Source organism: Schistocerca americana, chromosome X (assembly GCF_021461395.2).
Source record: "Schistocerca americana isolate TAMUIC-IGC-003095 chromosome X, iqSchAmer2.1, whole genome shotgun sequence".
Lineage (NCBI taxonomy): Eukaryota > Metazoa > Arthropoda > Insecta > Orthoptera > Acrididae > Schistocerca > Schistocerca americana.
In genome coordinates, this window is record NC_060130.1 from 458,857,068 (window position 1) to 458,873,352 (window position 16,285).

At 38.2% G+C, this 16,285-nt stretch overlaps 1 long non-coding RNA gene across 1 annotated transcript; it reads left to right on the forward strand.

The window, feature by feature from the left end:
- The first annotated feature begins 1,673 nt into the window (after positions 1 to 1,673).
- On the forward strand, positions 1,674 to 15,776 carry LOC124555541. Its single transcript, XR_006968559.1, has 2 exons — positions 1,674 to 1,737; positions 13,515 to 15,776. It is a non-coding gene; the product is annotated as an uncharacterized LOC124555541 (long non-coding RNA).
- Positions 15,777 to 16,285: the final 509 nt, after the last annotated feature.

A 16,285-nucleotide genomic window follows, 5' to 3' on the forward strand; every position in this document is an offset into this window, starting at 1 on the left:
AATCTTTTGAGCATTAGAGGGTACGAATGTAGCATGTTCCTCAAATGATTAATCCATTATTTCGAAAGCGACCAAAAACTAGTTGCATACTTTTCATAAGTACACAAACCTCCAGCATTAGTTAAATTTCTTTTGTGTGATTCTACCTACACATTTTCCAGTGGATCGCAAGAATACGTTTGCAGTAAACTCTTCGCCAACTCAGATGACCGATTTTTTTACCCTCCGACTATTAGCTCCTTAGTATTTGGAGTTGTACTACTACTATGAAAGAATTCTTTTTCTTTCAAATTTTTTCGTACTTTTCGCTGTCAGTAATAAATCAGTGTGCTGTAACCATGCGCATCTCACTATGGTAAAAGCACTGCAGCTTCAAACATTAGGCGTGAAGGGCAGTGATCCTTTCATGTTTTTCACTTTGAAAGGCTTATGGAACGCACGGAAAATCAAAATTTTGGTGGCTGGATGCTGCTTTTAATAACTCCATAATCAAATGCAAGTTCTGTGCTTAAATCAGTCTCACTCAGTTTTCTAAGTTACAGTCTTATCTGACTTATTGTCTACATACTTGTGTTTTTAATATTAGTAACCACCATTCTTTGTGCATATATAGTCTCCGTTAATCTGAAGTCACAGAGATATGCAATGTAACAAAACCCTGCAGTTTATCAAAAACTCATACTTACTATGAAAGAATTCTATAGCAAATTGTAACTTGCAAGTCATGAGTCCACTGGGGTGTCATTTCCTTGCGGTTATATTCCTAATGTGGTGATAATGATTTCTGTTCTGTATTTTAAAGAAACAAGTAGCTACCTAAAATGAAAATGATCTTCATTCATTACGTTTTAGTAGCTATATCCCGCTTTTCCACGTAAAACTGTGTACGTGTGTGTGTCTGTGTGTGATTCCCACCAGTCCGGAAATGTTTAACGTTGCTTCTGAAAACTTAGCAGCGGCAATATGAAGTACAGTACCTTCAAGTATCAATTTTCATAAAAAAAAGCTACCACAAGGTTTCCTCATCATACCCTGTAACATCCTGGTTACTCTTACTTTTGCGTGGGAGGTGTAAATTACCATTGGTTTATGGTTCTGTCGTCGTAAGACATTCCCTGACTGTAGTTTAATTATTGTCTTCGTATGTGGAGTAAGCCGTTCTGAATACTTAATCAATAACAACCGCTTATTGTGTAAATAAATACGGCTTCTAAATGATTTCGTCATCTACATCATGCACACGATTTAGTTCAACACCAGTCGCTCTTATTCTATTGGAAATGATGTCGGAGAAAAGATCGCCATATGGACGACATTATAGTGAATATGTGTGGGCCTCAAGTATTTGTAAGGCTTTATCTTCTGTTCTTATTATTATACTGAAAGTTGTTGTTTAAATGCAATATATTGTGACAGAAAATTTTCTAAAAATTTGTTAATTTTTGGGGAAGCTGGGGAGGATTCACTTAAGGGAAACGAAGCATGCTTTTAAATAATGAAAAAGTGATACATAGTTTGTAAATGACATTGTTTTAAACTCTATATGACGAATAAAATTAAACGACCGCCTACATGCCACCCAACTGGTGTGCTGTAGCGGGACGCCACGGGAACTGCAGTGGCAGAACGGAACAACTCTACAAGAAGTTGACCATTCTACCGCTAGATGGCAGGAGCGCTAGCATATCGGGCAGTTGCAGCCTGCCTCGACGCACGGGCGGTACGAACGCGACGACAGTAAGTAATGCAAAGAATATGCTTTATTAATATTCCTCCTACAGGAACAATATTCAACAAAGAGAAAATACTGACTGCTCTTACATACATCAATTGCTCTTACCATCATTATTTTCTGAATAGTCACAGTTAATAACAAAATTAGATACGACAATGTAATTTACACATTCAAAATACGTTGATCACAATTTCGAGGATAGTTCTTTATCCATTTCAACGAACCTATAACAACATGCATAAAGCCTGAGGACGATAAATAATTCAAGTGACGTTATATTTGGAAAAACTGGCAGCAAACTACCAACGAAAACCTTGTCCACTATCTATTTGCATTCATTGCCAAAAGAGGGAAAACCCCGAGTTTCTGCAATTGATTATAAATTTGTAATTGTTTCTTCTATGACTTGTATTTTGTCGACAGAGCTTGATATTTTTTTGAGAAGTTTCCGTTAAGATTTTGTTGTGTTACTTTCTCTCTTTTTCTCCAGATGGAGCTGGGCCAGTATTTTGATCACTCTAGTTATGTCAATCAGTTTTGAATATTTATTTATTTGTTCCTTCAATATTTCCGAAAAAGTCGTGACGATTACAGCAATAGTTGATTTTATTAATAATATCATGATACATCAATGAAATTAGAGCGTCCACTATCATATTTTGATACTGTCTCATATTTCTAATAGGTGAAGAGTGCCACTTGTTAGTTTACTTTTTTGGTAAATGCCGGTCGTAGGAAATTCTGTCGCTCAAATGTTAGGTCATTATTCTAGTTGCCCTCAATCATAGCAAAGTGAAAGAATGTTTGTATTAATATACGCAGGAGTATTGGTAGTTTATAGTGTTTCTAGTAAACATTAGAATTAATACTATATTTGTGCATTCTCTTAAACTAATAATAACAGAATGCCACTGAAATGCAAATCAAAGCACATATTTTACACGAAAGGTGATAATCCACAAGGAAATAACGAAGAATGTCCATGAGGTTTGTTAAAGGCACAACTTCCGTATAACGTATAATGCCAAAATTGTGACCGGTAAGATTGTCTACAGTACTATATAAAGGCAAGTTATAGTTTAACGCAGTTACCAAAAAATCTCGTAATGTTCTTGACTGATTTCCTTCAAGTTCTTACTCAATGCTCTCCTAAACGTTCGGACAGATACAGGCTACACATTTTTTTGAAGTGCGTGGTATATGAACATATATATACCACATAAAAGGGGGAAGATTTTTAACAAAAAATCTCAGAAAGCTCTTCACTGACTTACTTCACGTTTTTGCACGATAATCTAAAAAAATTTAGGGGGTGCACATAGGCTACATATTTCGCACATCAGGATTGTAACTTCTCAATGTGTTACCTGCATGACAATGAGTATAATCCCTCTGAATGTAGACAAAATGTACATTTATATAGCAAGTAGTTCTGTAGTCGAATGTTAACAGGTAAACTTCATTAAGAATATCCTGTGGTAAAAACGAACGAAACTGTCTCAGCTATAGCACTAAAGCCGGCCGGAGTGGCCGTGCGGTTCTAGGCGCCACAGTCTGGAGCCGAGCGACCGCTACGGTCGCAGGTTCGAATCCTGCCTAGGGCATGGATGTGTGTGATGTCATTAAGTTAGTTAGGTTTAATTAGTTCTAAGTTCTAGGCGACTGATGACCTCAGAAGTTCAGTCGCATAGTGCTCAGAGTCATTATAGCACTAAACTGCTGTAACAAAGTACATTTTCTTATGTTTTTAGAAAATCCTGTAGGTTTAATTCGCCTGTCGTCAAAGAATTCAAATAGTCCTCGTATAAAAGACAGAATATCACCACGCACAAAGAAAAATCTCTGTTAGGTGACCCTTCCCTCAGAGAAACAGACACAAGCAATTACGACCAGATTTTCGGTATCAAAGTGATTCGTAACCTGAACCAAACGTGTTTATTTACCGGGGTGGCATATACGAAGTCAGCACACTTTTCAGCAAAGTGACTTATGGAAAATAAGGCATGAGAAATGTAATTTCTATATTCCAGCAATATTACTTTCGCCACCAAAAATGACAATTGTATTTCACTTCATACGAGTCTTAAAATAAAAATACCTTACTAGTAAATACATATCATTAATTTTTCTATGTTCAGAATGAACGAATCTTCGTATATATATATATGGAACTCTCTCCCCTGTTATGCGATAATACAATACGAGCTATCGTTCTTTGAACTGTTTCGATGTCCTCCGTCAATCCTGTTCGATGCGGATTGCATACCGGCCATCAGTACTCCAGAAGAGGACAGACAGGCGTATTATAGGCAGTTTCTTTAGTATGTTTTTCTTTTATTTTATAACGAATATGTTACAAATATTAGAATAAATATAATACAAATAAAACTCGGTAAGAGGCCAAGAAAAGAAAGAGAGTAGAATAAAGGAGAAAGAAGAAAAATAGGCAGTAAATAAAACTGCATGAAATGAGTTTGGCAACAATATTGAGACTGCAAGTTATGATGTACACAGAATCAGAGATCTTTCGTGTAATTTTATTTACCCCAACTAAAATTACTCGTTAGAGACGCAAGTTAATTATTTACTCTGTTCGTACTAATGGAGAATTTACGTGTACATCTATATGTATACTCCTCAGAACTTCAAGCTGAGAGTGCCAGAAGATATTCTGAACCAATATTAGAGATTTTCTGTCTTGTTAATTTGCCTACTGAACGAGGGAAAATATTTCCAAGCGCCTGTAGGCACTCTAATCTTGCTTACATTATTTTAATGACCCGTACCCTGGTTATACCGTGAAGGCAGCAAAAATTTTGCACATCATTTCTCGGATATTGAGTCTCTTAACGTATCCAACAGGAATTCGCAGGAATAATGTCGGCTTCCTTCCACTGATGGTCATATTAATTCTGTATGCATCTTCGTTACACTTGACTGTGGCCTGTTCCGAAGTAGGTGGTCTGTGCTGGATGTTTGTTATTATGCCAATCTGATAATGACTTCAAAGGATGAAACAATAATCTAGAATTGGGCGGACTGCACCATGTGCGCGATTTCGTTTACAGATGCATAGCGCTTCCGTAGAACCTGTCCATCAAATGCAATTCTTCCATCGCCTTCTCCGATACAGATTTTATGTGTCCGTCCCACTTAATATCCTTTCGTAGTGTTATCTATAAATTATGACACGACGTGACGAATGCCATAAACGTACCCTTAATCTTGTAATAAAACACTTTCTACTAAAACACTACGCTAATTCTTTCTTTTTATTATGAACGTAATTTTGCAGTTATCCGCATTTTAAGAGAGTTAGTATGTATAACACCAAGTAAATATTTCACCCAAGTCTTCATGAATTTTCTTAAGATCTTGCATCAAAGATATTTTTCGGTAGAAGACAGCGTAGATCTCAGAGAATTCCACGCAGTTCGAAGAAGTTGTATAGCATCCTTGTTGAAATATCTGAGCAGTGTACAAGACACATTACATAAAGACGATCACGGGCTACAAATTAATGCTGAATTTTATACGGCGCGAAAAAGAAAATTCGCTGGCAGCGCTACAACGTTATTCCAGTTTCCCAGATGAGACTGGTAGAGATAAATGTATGTTTCACTTTGCGTCACAAATCAAATCTCTTTTCAGTACTGATCATCGAATGGCAAACAAGTGCACAGACTCTGCCACAGTGCTGTGGATCGGTTAAAATCCCTCTCCCTCGATAATCACTCTTTCGAATGTTCTAGTGTCATAGCATAGCATCTGTGGGACGTTTTGCAAAGAATTGGCAGGAGGGAGAGCCTACAGTTGATCCGTGAGATGTGTTCAGATGATGCGGTATGGTAGTACATAACACAGTGCGCTCTAGTAATGGATCCGAAGTGTAATAATCCCCACACACATATATGTAAGTTTTAGCAACTTCGTCTTTATTTGACTGCTGTGGAAGTGAAAATAGATACCAAATATTTTCTACGCACACAGCATAAAATTTAGACATTGACGCACGCGGAATAATTGTAGATGACACTTACGTGAAATATGGATCTGAAACGGCTCTGAATAAATCTGAAATGCACCATCCAGCGAGACACAGATTTGTTCCTCGATTCTTCTATAAAATGATATACTAGATGTTTTTATTACGTTTTTATGACTTTCGTCTCTCCATTACGAAGACCACTTTCTCACGGCAGCATGAATATTGTCGTACGTTATAGGGTATTTAGCTTACTTATTTCACGGCTTCACAAATCTTTCTCGTTGTGACTGAGTCCAGCGAGAGATTGATTCAGGGTCAGCAGGCGACTATATTTCATCTTTTTTATTATACAAATCTGATTGATGACCCCCTTTTCCATCCATCAGGATTGTATAAGTACATCATATTCGCTACATTCATATAGTTACATTTCTTACACAACGAGGTAACGCTCAATTCGTGTGTTATTACGTACAGCTTTTTGTAAATGTTCCTTAGCTATGTTCTTAGCTTACTTGCAGCTAATACTTGGTCCTAGAGTTAAAAATCTAATCTTATGCTAGAATATACATACATGATGAGAGTACAGAGTCTTGAAGTCAAACGTTCAATTATCGAACATCAAAATATACTGCATGATACAGATGTGTGAGAAACTGACATCGTGGCTGGAATAAACTAAACATGCATATGTTAGCTATCGAATTATGTTCATCGTGCTCTTTATGCCGGCGTCAGATAGCTTGGGTATACCAAAATAATCTCCTCTTAGTGACAACCTAACGAGTGTTGCCATCTTTTTCTTAAATGATGACAGATGTAGCTTCTAATACCTCTCCGGTTAATCAATAATTGTAAAAATAGGCCTCTTATTTTCGTAAACTAAATAGGAGAAATTAGTCGATGTATCTTCGGGGGGAAAGTATAAATTTATTAGTAACAGTAAAAACTCCTTAAAATCAATCAGTATACATATACTGCACTAATTATTCTATATAGTCCTTTTTAGGTTAGTTAACTCCGTTCAACCTGGTACTGATATATCTGTTACATATGCAAGTAGTTCATTACATGTGAAAACGGATGGAGGTGAGGTGCCACAAGTAGTGAATAGGGTGGATGAAGTCAAAGTATTAATTCAAAATCATAGTTTTCTCCGTCGCGAAGCATCTTTTTCTGTTTAGCTGAAGATATGTTTTTTCCCTTTTGAAGTCTAGGAAGTCGGCCATGCTTTTGTGTAGTAAACGTCAATTTAATTGTAACCTTTGGCAAAACAGAAAATTTCGTGCGTAGCATTAACGGCAGATGATACCGTATTCGCCTTTTACTGTGTATAGTCGTAAGCTTCTATCACTGCTTTGACTGCTATTTCGTTCGCGGCTTGAACAGGTAACGAAATGCAGATAGACCTTTAAACATTAATGATGCAAGTAATACCACTTAGTCCTCAACGTCAATAAACATAACGCATAAATCGGCGAAGAAACCCTCTACTGTTCCAATACACAGCTTGTGACAAATCACTGAAAACAGTAACTATCGCAAATACCAAGTTGTAGCAATCTGGAGAAATAGAGGGTGAATAACCACATAATAAATCTGTAGAGAAAGCTCACGGTAAGCTGAGATTCATTGGATTACTCTTAAGGAAATGTAATTCATCCAAGAAGTAACTGGGTTAAAATCGCTATTTCTACTGATTCTGGAGTATTGTTCATCACTCTAGTATCCTTCCCAGACTGTATTAATAGAAGATTTAGAGAAGATCCAACAAAGAGAGGCAATTTTCACTACGGGACCATTAGTTCGGAGGGAGCACGTTACGTGTGTAACAATAAAATCCAGTATCAACGCTAAGAGAGCGGCATTGTGCACCACGGACACGTTTACTGTTGAAACTGGCGTACGTTTTGACAAAAGTAGGAAAACGATTAATTCGCCCACATAATCTTACGGAAGAACCTCTTGAAAATCAAAGTAATTGGAGCTCGTAAGGAAGTTTACCGATAATCGTTCTTCCCACGCTCGATTTGCGAATCGTTCAGGGAAGAGGGCAAATGGTTGTGGTACTAGAAATACCCTCATCCACAAACCGTAAGGTGGCTTGCGGAGTATAAATGTACAACCACGCGTACGTGGCAGACCCACGTCTCTCTTCCACTAGTATCTTGTCACACAAACTGTTGGCTATTTTCTAAACGTTGCAGTAATTCGTTTTTGCATTTGCTTCTAGTCAACATTCAACAAAGAGATAGCCAATTTGCATAACGCTGTCTCATCTTAACACTAAACATAAAACTTTCCGTGCTCTTTCTTCTGATATTCCTGTGATGACAGCTACTTCATACATCTTCAGTTACCAAATGAGCAGTACTATATTTTAAACTTTTCCTGCGAGCAGGAGACGAAGATGAAGACTCCTTATAAATCTTCGTCAACTTTGTACGATTTTCCATTCACAACACCGCCCAAAACACGGAATTTTATGACAGCGCGGTTTTTCAGGTAATCTACTTTTATTAATCACACAACACACGACTGCTCTAAAAAGCTGTGTAATCAGAATTATTTCAGCGACCAGGTTGTTTCCTGACTTATGTTGATGTAACAGACGTATTAAGTGACAAAAAGAAAACTTCATTTATTTCAACCCCATTTATTTATATGCCAGACCGAGAAATTATCACCATGTGTTCGTAGATGCACAGCGCCTTTATGGCCTGCATGTTTATGAAATTTTGTGGTGTAAAGGTTTCCTCAGCCTGAAGTCCTATAGGCAGAACTGGTTTAGTTCTTACAGCGACGTTTCGGATGAATAATGAGTGTTATGTTTTGTGTGAATTGTCAAATATAAAATACCATCGTCTGTACTTGAGCGAGAGGCCCCTCACACGGAGGATAGCTGCTAGGTACGCAGCCAAAATATCAGTTCAAGCATATTCCTTCTGCTATTACAACGAAACTTCTGCTATTAAATTCTACAGCTACTACTGCCATTTGTAATCAAAATATTTAAGTAGCACAAAAGATTCCCCCAAAATTTTAACTGTGGTGCTGTTTATCTTTAGTCTTCTGCTTCATATTGATTCCCAATCACTTAGTTTCCAAACAGCAGCTGTTAAACCTGGACGAATGCATGTGATCTGTCATTCATTGAAGCTATTTCTTTGTGTTTTTCTTTCCGCGTACCGTAAGACACGTGTCCTTTTCTCCTACCATTCGATAATTTTTTCAGCTCTACACTGCGTTTGCTCCCTACTACTCGATTCACTATTTAATATATTTTTCACATAACAATCGCACTTTCTCCTTGAAGTAGCTCATGTCCACTACTTACATTTGTTTCAATTGCTGTTACACTTTCTGTGCTTCTAGATTTAATGCAAATTCCAACAAGACAGAAGAAGATACTCTTAATTTTTAGCTAAATTATTATTATTAATATTATTATTATTGTTATTAGAGGAGAAGGTCCTAATATAGGCTAGCTAACATTCTTATACAGTAAAATTTTTCTGTTAATGATTAAATATTTGAAGAAACCGTGGGCTGGTAAAATAACATGCGCCCATCAAAGTTGTGGGGCATTAAACATTTAAAAACATTTTTCTTATTTTAAATAATTTATTTAAAAAACCAGAACAAAAACGCCGAATTTTTCCTGGGTACAAATATGGGCTACTTTGAACATGAAGCAAAAAAATATTTAAAACACATTTGAAGTGCAAGTTTATTTGCAGTAATCACAAATATAAACTTCATTGTCCATCCCTGCACATTCAGTATGCACCCACATGCGGCACTGGATACAATGAACCCCAATTTCTCCGTCGGCGTCCGCTGAAAATGGGGTGCCACAGAATATGCACGATACTTCTGTCCCAGAAAGTGTACGGTCTTCAGAAAGCTCGAAATTACTTTCCTCGTCGTCTAGGGTAGGTTCATCGTCATTAGAGAATTTGTCAGATGAAGATAAGTCTACAATCTTTCTCTTTGGTAATTTTTTTGTTTTCTTACCTTATTTATTTGATTTACTGAATCTGCTTGAATTTTTAGTGAGGAATAGTTTGCTGTGTCTTCTTCTTCAGTGACTGTTCAAGGAATTTGTGAGTTCTTCCTCAGAAGTTAAGTCCCATAGTGCTCAGAGCCATTTGAACCATTTAAGTTATTCCTTGTACGGTGATCCTGTAATGAATCAAGATTTTTCACGTTTCCGATATCTTTTGCTTGTTTTCTTTGCAATTGTAGGTGGTGGGAAAATGTCAAAAGGGCTAATATGAGTCGAAATTTCTGGTTGTGCATTCGACGAGGAAGGAATGAGCAGAGGACATTCAGAAAACGTTCCTGGCTGAGGAGAGGATAACCTGGATTTGTTGGTAAGTTTACTGCTGGAGATTCTGTGTTATCCTGGCTGAGGGTCGATCGATAGGAAAGTGAATGGCGATTCAGAAAAATATCTGCCTAGCTCCTACCAACTGCGTCAGTGGTGAAAGGTGCGTTAATGCCACTCCTCTGGTCTAAAAGAAGTGCCATTCGTTTCAGATCGGATAAAGCATAACCAAAGAACCCTTGTTCCATAGTCAACAATCAAGAAACAAGTTCTTCTTCCACATGTGATCCTAAAACAGGAGGCCTACCTATCTTAGCACTGGCGGCAGTAGTTGGAGTGAGAGCTGTTTTCTTAATTAAAGTCTGCAGGGTAAAGAGTTACGTCATATACTTTTTCAGCCTTTAAAGTTCCCATTTTCACGCCCTCACAGCAGTGGTTGCTTCAGCCATCTTCAAAGGGTTCGACGTCTTGTTTTTGCCCTTGTCTTGTTACGTCGGTGGCATCCTGAAAAACAGATCTTGAGTACATTTCATTGAAAATTATAGTTATATAAGTTGGTCCAAATATGAGCTAGTCCATAATTAGACCCTTCATGGTAGCCCGTATTTGGACCACACAGTGGCTCCTGCAAAATAGCCTTAAGGTTTATTACGAAACACAGACAGAACAATAACAACAGGGAAACAGATTATTTTAACAAACCAGCAATACAGTTCTTCCAACGAAATGCATGCAGAGCTAAGTTAAATTCTGAAGAAAATGCTTAAGCACATGCACATCGCCGGCCGCGGTGGTCTAGCGGTTCTAGGCGCGCAGTCCGGAACCGCGCGACTGCTACGGTCGCAGGTTCGAATCCTGCCTCGGGCATGGATGTGTGCGATGTCCTTAGGTTAGTTAGGTTTAAGTAGTTCTAAGTTCTAGGGGACTGATGACCACAGTAGTTAAGTCCCATAGTGCTCAGAGCCAGAGCCATGCACATCGATAGACTGCAATCCACAGAATCGAAGTTATCAGGCGCAGAATCTCACTGCAGCCAAACAATATGCGCTCGAGCAGCCACTTGTTTGCACTCGGCCTTACAGGTTGTGGGGGACAGACTTAAACGCGCCACAGCCAGGTGGCAGTACTTGCACTTTCTACGCCTCCAGGCCTCCTAGCCCATTATTGTTATTGTATTATGTTGAAACTTCATGCCCTGAAATATTTGTGTAACACAGAGTCCATGTTATTATTCAGGGTATTCACATACTGGAAACATCGTCACGTTCGGTAATCTTTTACACTGAATGTATTTTCTGTTGTAACCTAAGCGTTGTTTTCGATATTGGTAACGACTTGGACATTTGTCAAGTAACTAGACTGACACGAAATATATTCAAATGACAACTTGTCAGTGACCGTCAACCAAGTAATAACAATTGTATCAATTAATTCTTTCTTCATAGGAAACTACAACAGTTTAATACTTGCATACGGAAACACTAAGACTGAATCATTTAATATATTACGAAGCTCGGCGAGCTATTTTTTGATCCAGAAAGTAGGAAACTAACTAAATTATTATTATAATCTAGAGTATTCACTGTGTAGTTGTCTGTCTTTAAATAAAGCTTGTGATAAGGTTGTATAATTTTGTATCCAAAATCTGCTGGATATTCTAAGATTTCCAGTTTGGTTTTTATGTTGTACATGAAGAATCAATTTCGATACTGTCAACAGTGTACGCAGTTTCGAGAGATGGGTCACTTACTGCTGATTTCTTTGGTTGTTGTAGACGAAAATCTTTCCCACTTTGACCAATATCGAAATTAATGCAGTTTTCAGTTTTGGTGATTGATTTTTATGCGCTCCCGATTGCGTTAATTTGTATGTGTTATTTGGTTTAAACAGTAGCTGCTACGACTTTCCTATGTGCAAAAACTTATGTTTATATGAATTGCTTGAACATGTTTGCTACTATTTATGAGGGGTAACCAACGAATTCTTGATACTGGCATATATTCCTGTTATTGTCAGAGATTTCTGAGGTAGCAAGAACTATGTGATTAATATTTTCAGTTTCATGGTAAAGCAAATTTATTTTGTGTTGTGTGTATTCCTTCTTTTGGACAATCTGTTCAATAATGGTTACTTCTTTTTCTTAAACTGCTGAAGATAACTTTAATTTGATCACTTTCTTTAACATAGATATGAGAACAGTTGTTTTGCGTTATTGAAATGAATTATGGAATGGTAATTTGTGTGGTTTCCAGAATATTTCAAAGCGATATCTGTTAGAAATATCTGTAAAAAGACATTCTAAGCTTTTTAGGAATTGTCCAAGATAATTTCACGCTCTCTTAACGTCGATCCATTAGGAACATGGAAACGTTTTCGCTCCACAAGGTGAGTCAGATCACATAGAACAGTTCTAGTTGTTTACGCGATCTCTTACTGCAGTGTCTGTATTTTAAAATAAATTTGCCAGCGTTTACGTACAATGAATGTTGCCGCTCAGAGACTTTGGAGAGGAAGAACAACTGTCACAAAGCTCTCGTGCGGTGAAGTGAGGGGGAGTAAACGAAAAGCGAAGAGAGTCGTTTAAGCCGGGCGCGGTGCAGCGCGAGTATTAAGCTCCGATGCCAGCAGATCTGCCATCAAAGACGCCAATTGAGTTCGCTCAGAGGCAGCGTTATGAAAGTTCTCCAAAGAAGCGCGAGGCGAAGCCAGTAATGGCCCGTCAAAAGCTCTGTTTTTGCTTCGCCGTAAGCATAATTTCCGGCACCATATCTGCATTCCGTTAAGGATGCACGAATAAAAAGATACCCATATGGGCGGTTCAGAGAAGAAGTGAACATTCATTTCCGGAGGCAAATTAATCGAACGTACACTCAACGTATTTTACGCTACTAATCATCGCACGGCTATGGAAGCGAGCGATCTATCTTTTCTCTTTTTTTAAAGTCTTGTTTTGTTGCTAACAATATTTCGCTCCCCTAGTCCTCTCTTTTAGAAGCGTTAATCCAGGTGGGTAAGAATATCTAAACATGACAGGCGCTAACATGGTTACTGTTCGTTTATTTATCCGCAATTCTTTAAAATGACCATAGGCCATATCTAGAAGACAACAGCGAATGTGAAAATAAGTTTCGAGAACATACCTTCACCGAAGAGCCAAGCAGTATATTGCTCCCTCCTACGTATATCTCGCGAAGAGACCATGAGGATAAAATCAGAGAGACTAGATCCCACACAGAAGCATACCGACAATCCTTTCCACGAACAATACGAGACTGGAATAGAAGGGAGAACCGATAGAGGTACTCAGGGTACCCTCCACCACACACCGTCAGGTGGTTTGCGGAGTATGGATGCAGATGTAAATGTAGATGTAGTGATCGAAAATGTATTCGTTATTTAATTAATATGGGTGATTACTGTCAATATTAATTATTATTATTATTACTCTCCGTTCTCCGTAGAATTTCGGGAAGGAGCGAGGCCTATAGGAAGAGCGCACCTTCGCTTCAAGGATGTTTGCAAGACGGATCTGACCAAGGCGAGCATCGATCCAAGTCAGTGGGAAAATACAGCTGGTGACTGTGTCAAGTGGCGACAAGTGGAGTTGAGCTTGCAAAGAACGAACGCATGCAAGAAGACATCTGGAAGAGGGCTAGACGGAAGGAGAGAGCGGCCTCTGGTGGAAGTCCTTCACATTTCAAGTGCCCAATCTGCAGTAGAGACTGCCACTCTCGAGTGGGACTTTTCAGCCACAGCAGTTGTTGCGTCTTAACCAATTATGCTACACCATCATCCTTCGAGGATGGACGGATGCCATAGATTATTATTATTGTTGTTGTTCACGGAGAAAACAAACTGTGGATGAGTTAAATATTTGTTTACGTTTTGAATAGGTTTATGGTTTACAACCCCATCCTCTAGCTAATACTGATTATTATTGTCTAGAATAAAAGCCAGATGGTGGACAACCGTGCAAACGTGACATAGTAAGAACAATAAAGGTAAGCACTCACTGACTGTATATGGGGATGTACGGGTGTACGAGAGCACAGAGTGAACCAGAGTAGTTTATGAGTTCGACTTGTGCTACAACTAAACCTAAATTTCTTGTTAAGGCAATACCTTCTATATATTAGAAATATATAAGTGCATGATTACGTAAATGTAAATTATTTGAGATAACTGCAGAGAAGATGTATATCTGTTGAAACAGCAGAAGATTAAGCAGTTTGAACACACTGAAAATCACAATAAAATAAATATAAAACAATTTGATGAGAGACTGTAGAAAAACGACGCTGTTAAGGAAAGACTGGTGTCACTCTTACAGGCTAAATGTAGTTATTTCCTAAATATTTCTTCAACTATTGAGTGATATTCAAATTATCTGTTATTTTCCAGTGTGTCCGTTCCATATTTTGTATGGTGATTAATAGTTTCAGTCTAACAACGTCATCATCCGATACACGCAGCTGCCTTTGAAACCTGTCATATCCGTACTGCTGACAGAGTAAACTCCATTAACTCCATTAAAACGCACGGTACATTACAATTTAAAATAATAGAACTTCTCTCCTTGCTAGTCATGTATATGCTTGTACTACTGAGGACGTTGTGAGTATACGGTAAGTGTTTTATTGCAGTCGCGAAATGAAAGATTTGGGAAAAAGTTCGATGGACGCGATGACTGATGGCGAAAAATAAAGCCGTCATCAGCATGTTGTACAAATACGCTTCGTATCGTGTAAGCTGAGAAAGTGTATGATGTTATTCTACAGTTCCTACTTTGGACGTGCTGCTTCTGCATGCAAGAACTTTTGTTTTGATAGGGAAGAATTGCTTTGGCAGAGAGGTACGTCGCGTTTCGAATACGACCGTAGCCTCATCAAAAAAGCCGTTGTGCAGAAATCAGTGGACGGCAGTGCGCAACTCGCGCTGTTAAAGTGGCACTGCCGGTATGGATACTGCGTGAAACTGTTTATAAAATATGTAAGGCTCCAGCCGCAAGGAAATGAAGCCGTTAATCTTTTACGCAATTACGGAGTTTAAATTACACAAAGGTCTTCGGCGAAAAGTCTTGGTCCGGAAATAATTATCCCCCTGTGATGGATACTCGTGTGTTTGTTCTGGTTCTCCGCAGCAAGGTATTTGCTCCTTTTGCAAGATTACCAGCACACACACAATTTGGCTGTGAATGTTTCACTTTCATTTCTACTATAACGTTTGATGCAGTCTAGCCGCTAAATGCCATACCCTTTCGATAATTGATATTCAGAACAACGTATTAAAGTAACAGAATCATCCACTGCATGCGTGTTAAAAGCCGCTAATAAACAGTATTCATTCATCTGACGTGATGCACGGTCGCATATGCTGTAGGTGTCGATTTTAACGAGTTGTTCTCACCTTCACGTGCGTATAGTCTCGTAAATTGAAACAGCTTCATAAAAGGCAAAGCTTGTAGTACTAAATTCCTTAACACGTCATTATTAACGATGTATTTATTAGCCTGCTACCTAGTTAATATGTTTGTTATTTAAATGTTCTATAGATCATACTCACTCTACTCGATGTGCCGTTGGCCACGCCTACGTGTCAGCCGTTTATCAATAGTTATTTCATCCATTCTGTATTAATTGATTTACTTATGTAACAATAATGGTTCTTCCAAATGAAACAAATTTAATTTGTTTTAAATAAATATGTGTTGTCTGACAAGCATATTTTCATTGAGTATTATATCGGTTTATTTCACTCTTTGTTTGAAAGAGTGTCAAATTCCTTAAAATTTAGTATTTTATTTTAAATTAAAGTGTATCAATTTTCAATGTCACTCTCACTCTCGGAATGGAGAGATGGAGAGTATTCTAGTGGAACAAATTAATCACAGGATGTATAAAGTGAAGAGCCAGGATAATTTCTTCGAATTCTCTACCCATCTTTGTGCAATTCAGTTAGTGCTCTGTTGTGAATAGCCTCAGCGCTTTCGCGAAGTTGAACTTCCTTCATTTTTTTCTTTGCCTTTCGCTCTCGTCTTCTTTGTAAGAAGGAAATATTTTTTGATGATGATGATGAGTTTGGTTTTTGGGGCGCTCAATTGCGCGGTCGCTGGCTCCCGTAGAAAGTCCCAGTTCTTTCACAGTCCATTTTTTCTGAATCCGATCTAGACGCTGTCACAAATGATGATGAAATGATAAGGACAACACATACACCCAGTTCCCTGGCACAGAAA